The sequence below is a fragment of the Pseudoliparis swirei genome, chromosome 11 (assembly GCF_029220125.1).
Source record: "Pseudoliparis swirei isolate HS2019 ecotype Mariana Trench chromosome 11, NWPU_hadal_v1, whole genome shotgun sequence".
Lineage (NCBI taxonomy): Eukaryota > Metazoa > Chordata > Actinopteri > Perciformes > Liparidae > Pseudoliparis > Pseudoliparis swirei.
This window is the reverse complement of record NC_079398.1, coordinates 414,948-425,989: the sequence shown is the minus strand read 5'-3', so window position 1 is coordinate 425,989 and position 11,042 is coordinate 414,948.

Genomic DNA, 11,042 nt, shown 5'->3' with positions numbered 1-11,042 from the left:
ATATGCCTACTATGAACTATTCATACACTCTGTCATATTCATTGAATGTATTTTAACTCTAAATCTGTCCTTCTGTACACATTACATCTATTGCACCTGTCCATCCTAGGAGAGGGATCCTCCTCTGTTGCTCTCCTCCAGGTTTCTTCCCTTTTTTTCCTCCTGAAGGGTTATTTGGGAGTTTTTCCTGGTCCGATGTGAGGTTTTGGGGCAGGGATGTCTATGTGTACAGATTGTAAAGCACTCCGAGACAAATTTGTAATTTGTGAAATTGGGCTATACAAATAAACTGAATTGAATTGAATTGAATTAAGTGATTCCTCATCAATATTGTTCCCTCTTCGAGACTTTCCTCTCTGAGGCATATAGTTAGGGCTGAATCCGATCCTAGGTCATAGATCCTATCTGCTCGTGGAATATGCCTACTACCAACTACGCCATGGACCTGTTGAGACTCCGCCCACTCCTCTCTACCTCCATCTGCCTGTTGGATCGTGGAGGTCTGGATCGTGGAATATGCCTACTACCAACTATTCATACACTGTCATATACATTAATTGTGTTGTTACTGTGTTTTAATTTGTCTACAATGATTCTGTCTGTTCACATTACATCTATTGCACCTGTCCATCCTGGAGAGGGATCCTCCTCTTGCTCTCCTGAAGGTTTCTTCCCCTTTTCCCCCCATGAAGGGTTGATTGGGAGTTTTTCCTGATCTCATGTGAGGTTTTGGGACAGGGATGTCTATGTGTACAGATTGTAAAGCACTGAGATAGATTTCTAATTTGTGAAAATGGGCTATACAAATAAACTGAATTGAATTGAATTAAATCTAAATATTTTGCTGTCTGCGTCTATTAACTTCTTGAATAGGATTATGGGAGTTCAATGCAATTTTTGCCTTTGCAATATTTACACGCTTGCTACATTGTTTTATTTTACAGATGACGAGACATTTAAAGACAGTTTATTAAGACTAATATCCTTGTGTAAGTTGTGTCGATTCAAACGTTTTCATGGGAAGCAGAGTTCCATGAAAGTCATGTAACCTGTCGTCTTCCAACTGCAGTTGAACCTCTCTACCAGCAGGGAGCAGTGTTGTGCCTGACTTCATGTGATGTGGGATCATGGTTCTTCAAAGTAATACAAACATATATATAAAATTAACACATTATTTCAGCGTTTTAAAAATGTTGATTAGAGAAGAAAATAATACAGATTACTGTTTTCCTCCTGCACCGAGTTTAAAAAGATAAAATATATTGTTTGCTTAAATTATCTTTGTAAAAAAGTGTATTTTTTAAATGAAAAATAATGGAAGCCCTCTAACGACATTCCCATCGGCCTCAGATTAACTTTAACATTTAATTAGCAGATTATGGCGTGTAAACTAAACATTATTGCTGCTGAACATCGTTGTGACTGTGAGCACTGCCGTGCTGAAGCACAGTCAACAGATCTGCTCGTAGGCTGAACTTGTCTTGTTTCTTTACAAAGTACTCCAAACTCTTTGGCAAGGGGTCACAAATGCCGAAAAGGTTGGTGACCTTTACACAAATGTACCTGAGACTAGCTTTATTGTGTCTTTGTGCTGCTAAATTCTTAAACAAAATATAATTCACAGAGCTTAAATTGTTGCATTATTTACGTTTAATAATGTGTAACAATCTTAATCTTCATAACTGCTCAGTATATTATCCCCTTAAACTCTGAAGGCTTCTTTTTAAATGGATGAACTGCAATTTGAGGTCGCCTCTCGTTCCCTTTTCGCTCTCTCCTCTTAATCCCATTTCAGACCCAACATGTACATCCTCTCGATTCTGATGCTGAGACGAAACGCTTGAAGGACGACCATCAACAAAAACCTGCCTCTGCACTTCCGCCAAGGATTGCAACGTCTTAAAGTGATTCATTGTATTTGTGTCATATGGCACATTTCATTTGGAGTGACAACTGAGGCAAAACGGCTTCTAAATTAAAGCCTATGTTTTGTGTGGAGGATTTCTTGTATTATCCAAACCTGGCAAGACATCCCGTACTTTCTATGTTTGTTTTGCCTCCTTCTGGGTCAAAGATGTACACAAAGTCTACAAACACACATGCCCTCCCTAGAAGAAGCGGTAAGGCACCCTGAGGATCAGGCGGGAGGCCAACCTGCCGCCTGCCTACCTGCAGAGGAGGAGGGACGTCGTGTCTTCAGCACACAGACGGAGACATCCCTGCCTCGGCTCCAAAAAAAGAGATGTGTGGATGACGCTTGCGGTAAATCGTTCTCTAATCACACAATCCGAGACGGACTGAAAAGACCTTTATTTGTCGGCCACGGGTCCAGCGAGCCCAGCCTGCTATGGGCTACAACAATCATGGGCAAGAGACGCTCTCCTCCTCTTCTAACTGGCTGGTGTTTGGTGTTCAGTTTCAGAATGACAGCGTCCATCTGTGTGGGAGATATTCCTGAGATGAGATTTAGAGCCAAAGTGAAACATGAGGGATGTATAAAATATACAGATTTTTTTCAGGCACAATTTGTTGTAATTGTACATATCAGTTTATATAAGCGCAGCATCTGCTTCGGGACTGTGGATGAGCGTTTCCCATGACAGCTGGCATCGTGCCAACTTCTTTGCTCTGCTTTTAAATGCCGTAACCACGTCAGAGCTCTGAAGCCAACGAACATTGATAAAAGAAATGTTTCCCCTTTTTCCAGCAGGCCCGTCGTGCCGACAATCTACTGTCAGATGTAATCTCCTTCACAGCATTTAATATTTAAACATGTAGTAGAGAGGCTGTGCGTGTGCAGTCTGTATTTCACTCAGAAAGTGGAAGAGCAGGCTCGGTTAAGAATCCTCCTTTCAGAAAGTGGAAGCTAATTAGCTTAGATTGCTAATACCGCCTCTAATTATAACAGATCTTGCGTGTCATTCATGATGCGCCCGCTGACTCATCGGCACACGCTGTTTGGAGCTCATCTCGCATGAGCTGCCTTTCTTTCAATACTGTCCAAACCCACAGTGACAGCGCCGGTTATTCTGGGATTTGAACGTGTGTCGTCAAACACTAGCGAGGCAAAACAGTAAATACAATTTAAATGTGTTCTTGTGTGATCGAGTAGCCTCCAACGTATCAGAACCCGACAAATACAAAGACTGATTTCTGAGTACAGACTCATTTTTTAAGTCTCACTCCATTTTAGTCGAACAATGTTAACCTTTATTTGTCTGCCCTTGTTGTGACACACCTGAAAGATTATCCCACATCCAAAGCCCAAAGGTGTGAGTAATGAGGACGAAGTAAAGGCTTTCTCATATGCCAACACCAGCTGATTGGATTTTAAGCCTTCATTTGATGTCTCATTACTACGGAGTCTGTTCTCAACTTCATGCTCTTGAGTCATTATCGCCCACAAGGATAGCTTAAAAAATCAGATTAGGAAAGGGGAGCACATCGGGTTGCACAGTTTGAATATCACACCTAATTTATTCCTGTTGAAAAGAAGCTACATTTCTGTGTGTGGGTCTGTGAAGAAGTGCCATAGGCGAGCCAACTCCCTGCTTTGAACAGTAGTTGTTCCGTTCTCTGCTGATGTCACCCTTGAATGGGAACACATTTATTTTGTGTCTCAAAGACTGATTTGAGAAAATAATGACAAAAAGATAAAGAGCGAGAGAAAGAGATCTGGAAAAAGAGTTTTGGAGTTTGCTCAAACGAATAATACCGAAGACAGAATTGAGAAAATCGCAGACCCGACTGAGAAGCAAACTTCCTGCAAAACAAAAACTGCCACATGAATATAATTCAACTCCCATTATTTGTCTATAGATAGACCGGCCACTGTACTCTGATCAATAGTTTTGGTTTTTCTCCTCAGTATAGATATTGATTTATACGATGTATTCATGCTGATGTCCTGTATGTGACCTCTCCTGCTGTCCCTCACATTAATAGACAGATAATTGCGCTCATTGGTCACTGAGGTACAGCCCTTTGACATCTTCTCATCTTTAGTTTTGATGTGACGATGATCAACCATGATGTCACTAATAGGTTTCATGGTGGCAGCGAGGCTTATCGTGTGAAACTGGAAGAGCTCACGTACGTCCACGCTCACAGACTGCCTCAGCCTCACGACGGAGACGGCTGCTTGAAAGAATTATGGTTGTCAGGGTGAAGAACAGTTCAAGCCAAACTGACCAAGCATGGAACAATCTGATGGCTTTTACTACAAATTAGAGGGGTCAAATAATCAGGGGCCGGATTTGTGTTTTCAGGGAAATGCAAATATAGATGCAGGGTGGTGTATACAAATGTACAAGTAAAAAATAATTAAGGGGTTGCTGGGGTTGTTTTTGTTTTTCATTTATTTTGTTTTTGTGGTATATGTATGTATGTATGTGTTTATATATATGTCTGTATATGTGCACGTATATATGGATATATATATATATATCTATTATTGTGTCCTGTTTTATGTATGTGTATGTATGTGTGTATATGTTTGTATGTGTATATGTATGTATGTATGTATATATATATATATATTTTATGTTTATGTCTGACATTTTTGTATTTGTTTTCTGTTAATATGTCTAAACGAATAAAACAATGTAAGTGATAAAAAAAAAAATCATGTCTAAAGTGCCAATTATATTTCATTGTTTACAAATAATACCTCAGTAAAAGTGTCTGCCTACCGTCACTATGGTTCCTTTCTATAACATGCATTAGAATTGAATTTAAACTATATGCAATTTAATACCACTTATGACACCAAAGTGGATACTGGGTTACGAGTACTTCGTTTGGGAATCACTATACAATAGTACACATAAACAATATGCATGTACATATGTAATGACGGAGGTCGCTTGTCCCTGCAATATACTGTAGACGAACACACATTTGACCGAGCCGTTGATGGCAGGTCATAAGTATAAACGACCTCTTTACTTGACGTATGCACCTGTGCAGCACGGTGAAGCATTCTCATCAACATGAAATGGAGTCGGGCATGTCCCCGGCTTGTTTATATTCACTGGCCTCTGAGTGTAATTGAAGTGATTCAGAATGACAGCAGTGCAACTCGATTCATTCAGTCATGCTGAAGTCATTACATCATGTACAGATAAGAGCGGCTGGACAATTCAGACGAGACCACGGCGGTGAGAGATTGCAATTGGGTGCAATTTGCTCTTCAGAGGCACCAATTGGATTCAAAAATTGAGATCCGGGACCAATCATAGAGACCGTTATCAAGTTCACACACACACAACTACACACACACACACGATACAATGAGCTCATAACGGTGTTGAAGCACGAGTCTTTACAGCGGCCTGGCGCTGCTCCGGGTACGTGGCCTCATGTATTGCTTTCAAGTTGCTTGAATTATTTAAGCATATAGTCACTGAAAGCTATCGTGTGTCATACAAAAGTGCAGGTGGATGGAGCAATGGAGTAGCAGTGGTCGTTAGGATCTCCAGGGATGTCGTATCCCTGGTGACCCCTTTACAAACGATGGCTGTGAGAGTGAAACGTAAATATAATTCATCTAATTACATTACATAATGAAATCGAATGTGATCTTGAATGTGGAGATACAAAGTTTCTAAAGACACCCAATATGTCAGGAGGAATTTTGTGAAAATATGTATCATTGCAAAAATATGGATTCTTGGGTTTTGAATATTTCACAAAGTAAACATCACATTGTTTCCACGAAGAGCTGCAATAAAAGGATTTACAATATATGCAACTGTCATACAGAATGGAATTAGCTTATTTCCACAAGAAGAAACAAGAAGCTGTTGAGGGCTGTTCAGGGTTTTAAGAACTTCTTGTCTATGTCAGTCAAAAAGTACCAGAGACATCTTTAAGTCCATTATTCCCAGATGACAAATCCATCCCAGCAAAAGGTAAATCTCACATCCATGTTTTGGTACTTTGGTTGAACAATTATTTTAAGGAAGTTTTATTGATAATATCACACCATGGGCTTGTTTTGTACTCTTATTACCTTCGCATTGAAAATGCGGAAGGTTATGTTTTGATCGCCGTGTATTTATTTGTATGCGTGCGTTATTTGCGTGTTATTCGCATAACTCAAAAAGTATTAAACCGAATCGCATGAAATTTGGTGGGATGATTGGTTATTATCCGGGGACCATTTGATTAGATTTTGGGATCGATCGGGTCAAAGGTCAAGGTCATGAAAAGGTCAACATCTTCTTTTTACCATAGCGCGGTCAATTTGTATCCAATTGGCATGCAACTAATGCCAACATTTTCATAATTCAATGCTCAATCTTGTGATATGCAAAGGTATGCGCTCTACCGAGTGCCCGTTCTAGTTTTAATATGTGAAGCTGCCTTAAAATAAAACAAAATCTTAAGCTGTGTAGATGTATATATTATAAAAATACTTCTATTCTCTAAATGTGATGATTGGCATCATGAGACAAACAGGGTTGCATAATAGAGTACCCCTTGTCCTGTAACATAGTCTCATATATTCAAACTCAGGCATCCTTTGGCTTTCTTTGAATGTAAACCCTTTATGATTGTGGAAAAAGGAAATATAACTTATTGTCCGATATTACTTTTTTTCTCCGTCGCTCAAGGCTCCAGCGTTTATTCTCTTTGTTCCATGTTCACTTCACATAATAAGCAGCGTCTTGGAGTTCATCATCTGCAGTCTTTTTCACAGAGATATTGACTCATTTCACTGGTAATTTCTGAGGTCATTCGTGCTATTTATCTTCTATCATGTTATTTGTGTTTATCAGTGCGTGGATGCAGTTTTCTTCATCAATAATTATGGGCTTTTAAAAGAAAAGCAATTTCGCAGCTTTCTGAGTGTTGCACCTCTAATTTAATTATTGATTTTACTCCCTATGGGTGTTTAATATTGTAAATATGTTGACTGTCAGGGATTCAGCAGCTGAGACACTCATACTGAACTTGTGTAGCTGCCTTGTCGGTCGTATAGCTTTTGGCATCTTTTTCATGAAAAGGACCAGTACAGTGGCCGAGATAATACCTTGCATTTTTAGTAAACATCTTTCGTTACAATAAATGAACGTTAAATTGGTTAAAATAATAATTATTAGACACATTATCCTCTTGAATCGATTTATCGCTTATCATTATATTCAAATTCAATGGCGTTTTCCCCAGGAAAGAATAGATCTCACAAGAAGTCCTGTGGAAAGTTTTAACCTTCTCTTTTACAAATTAAGAAACTGCAACAGGCAGAAATCCAAAGAAATATGCCATCCATTCATCCATAGATGTGGCAGAGGAAATTTAATTTTAATCAGCTTTAGAAGGTAAAACCCAACAAAAGGGATGCTGAATGACCCAACGTTTTAGCTAACATATCCAATCACATACAAATACAAGAACAAAGATAAAGAGAGGAAAGACAAGATAATGCAATAAGTACAAGGAATACCTTTCTCAATTCAGAAATCTTAGCAAAACAGTCTGAATGTGGCCTGAATTGTTTCTGCATTCTTTCATCCTTTGGAATCATTGAGCTACGAGTTACTCCTTTGATTATGCAACCTGATTTTCCACAGGAGGGTAAAGAGCGGCGTTATCAAAGTTCAGGGATGCTATTTTTCATTATTGTTCTACGTGGAACAATAAACAATTGCCGTGTATTGATTCTTGGTTGGCTAAATACAGCGCAGCTTTCTATTTATGCCTGCAATCAAAGAGGCAACATAGATGATATTACAGATAAATATCCTGCTAGATTCTGTAAAAAAGTGTCTTGACTGGTTGATCTTCAAATGAGAAGGCATTTAGCCTGGAGCTCGGCGGAACAAGTGCATTTCACGTGGAGTTAATGCTTCTTTCCACACACATCTGGAGGCATTCCTGCTGCCTATCGCGGTAAATTAAAACTGGCATTTCGACTCATACTGTGGAATGACCTCTCGGCCACACGGCCCATGACCCATTAAGGCTTCAGATGCAGGCATCCACCTCTGTGCACACACACACACACACATTATAAACTACCGCGTTTGATGGAGCGCCTTCAGAACAAACGCCACCTCTAAGTAATCAGCGTCGACCCTGACCAATGTGAACTGTAAAATGATATGTTGTTGTCTCAGCTTTAATCAGGCTGCTTTGCTTGTAATGAGAGATACAGAGTGAGGCTGTTGATGCCGGGGGACACATGTCACACCAATGTGTCCTTACTCACGACAACAAAACACCACGGTCAGGTTCAAATGTCCGCAGACAAGCTGAGGAAGGTCAAGGCACAAGTTACATTCTTACACAGACAAGATCTTCCAGTGATACATATACTGTGTGAGGGTTACATATAAACAGTCTTGAGAGAATTGTGGGATAAACAACACGCACAAATATGCAGTCATCCCCTCCTACTCCCCGACATATCAACATACATGCACACACTTGGGGATATGAGCAAGATATAGAATTGCTCTTAAGAAATATGTCAATGCACAAATCCCCCCCGAGTGTGCTGGTTGTCCACCGCCGCCAGAACACGCAATAACCACAAAAGCTCTTTTTATACACTCCCTGTTCCCAAGGTCATATATAAGCCACAGCAAATATAATGATCTTCCGCATAACTTCGAGCCATCTGCATTCTGCACAAGCAGCTCATTTCCTCTCCGGAGTCCTTGTGGCTTCACGTCTCATAGGGTCCATTGGACCTGGCTGGGTCTGATGCCATGGCCCTGCTGATGCTCCGCCCACTCCTCCTCTCTACCTCCATCTGCCTGATGGATCACGGAGGTCTGGATCGTGGTCCATGCCTACTACCAACTATTCATACACTCTGTCATATTCATTGAATGTGTTTTAACTCTAATCTGTCCTTCTGTACACATGACATCTATTGCATGTGTTCATCTTGGAGAGGGATCCTCCGCTGCTCTCTTGAAGGTTTCTTTCCTTTTTTCCCCCGTGAAAAGTTTTTTTTTCTATTTCTTGGGAGTTTTTCCTGATCCGATGTGAGGTCCTGGGACAGGGATGTCGTATGTGTACAGATTGTAAAGCCCTCTGAGGCAAATTTGTATTTTGTGATAATGGGCTGTACAAAAAAAACTGAATTGAATGTCTGTGTCTGCTGGATGGGTAGCGACTTCAGATGCTCTTCAGTGTTGACATCAATCTGCACCGTCCTCATGCTTGTTAGTCATAAGAGAGGGAGATACTTCATCTGAAAGCTTGAGATGAAAGAAGTTCAAACCTAAGCTCCACACCATTTGAAGCACATCATTTGCATAACATCCCATATGCCGGCAGATTGTCACTAATTATTAGTGTGTGCAGGTATTGAATGTGAACTTTATAATATGCAAAATACAACAAGAAGAGTAATTGCTGAAAGGATCCCTCGAGCTATTCTAAGACACTCAAATTAAACATAATGTTTTCACTTCAACCCTTTGACCTTATGTTCATTATTTCACATTAAATGCAAATAAGCTAAAGAAATAAATCCCTCTATTTTGCTGTAAAACATACAATTCATTGTGATAACTCAACTTGGGGTCGGTCACATCAACCTACCCGATTAATGTGAACATTAGGAAGGAAACAGAGCAATACCAAAGTCACACTGACATTTGTAAAGATGCTAACGTCTACAAATCATAAGCTGACTCAGCAACTTGTGTGGTTTGCTTCATATCTTTGCAGGATGAACATAATGATTCAACCCTAATGTTGCCACGTGTGCAGAAATGTTCGTGGTTAACGCTGTAACAGGTGATTAACCTTGTGAACTGGTTAGATTTAGGCTACAAAAATAGCTTTTGGTTTCACACAGGACATGAACACTAGTTCCCTGGGTGAAAGTCCTGTGTTGGTTTGACCTAATAACTGCCCCTCCAACCGACCCGAGGAGGACTTTCTCGCTGTTAACACTCTTGTCTGTTGCTGTGAGTGTCTAATAATGATGCGGATGGGATTAGATTAGAGCTAGTTGAAAGCTCGGTCTGTCTCACACAAACACCCTAGGGTGAGGCATTTGAGACTAGGTTGAATATCGAGTGCTGTAGTGGATGATATTGTCTTACAATATTGTAAGTAACCTCCAGCGAATCTTGTAGTATCTTGACTTCCGGTTCAAGGAAGTGTCGCTTGTAAATGATGTCATCCAGGTCAGGGTTCAGATCGGAGAATAAAGATGGACGCATATTGCGCCGTATATGATCACACGAGTACAGAGTGTTTTACTTAGACAATTAAATGTCAGTACACACACGTAAATATTACATGGTGTCAGAATAGTTTGCTTCTCATCGAACCTGACGACGGAAGATGGAGGAACGCAGGCGTCCCCACGCCACGGATGGATTGGGAGTCATCTAACCTGCCCGACGCATGGAGAAAGTTTCGCCAACATGTGGAGCTAATGTTTTCCAGGCTTGTGTGTCATGGTAATGTCGTACCTTTGTAGTTGCAGCATCATGCGCTGTAGGCGCGGCAGTGCTGCTGCGGCGGTGTTGCTGCCAAGAGTTTCCTCTTTAGCTAAGTGCTAAAGAAGAGGAAGGAAAGTGCAGTTATCTACTCCTGTGGATCGGTGAGAAAGGCAGAGATGTATATAACACATGGACCCTCACGGCAGATGAGAGAAAGGTACTCCAAACGTAGGATACTATGGGAAGTTTGAAGGATATGCAACGCCCAAAGCTAACTCCATTTTCGCGAGATATAAATTCCATGAAAAGATACAAACGGATTGTGAAAGTTTCGACCAGTTTAGACTGAGCTAAACCTGCTAGTAGCTAAAGGACTGCAACTACCCTAACGCTGATGAGATGATTAGAGACCGGATTGTTTTCGCTACAAACTCTCCAAGAGTCCGGGAGAAATTACTCTGTCATGGTCCGGATCTCACGCTCGAGAAAGCGACAGACATTGCGCGCTCACACGAGCTATCGCAGCAGCAGCTAAAGACGATGGGTTTCCCTGCTGCTAACACAGCCAGCCAGTCTGTCCATGCAGTTCGCAGAAGGCCGTTCAGTTCCGAACAAAGATACGGACGA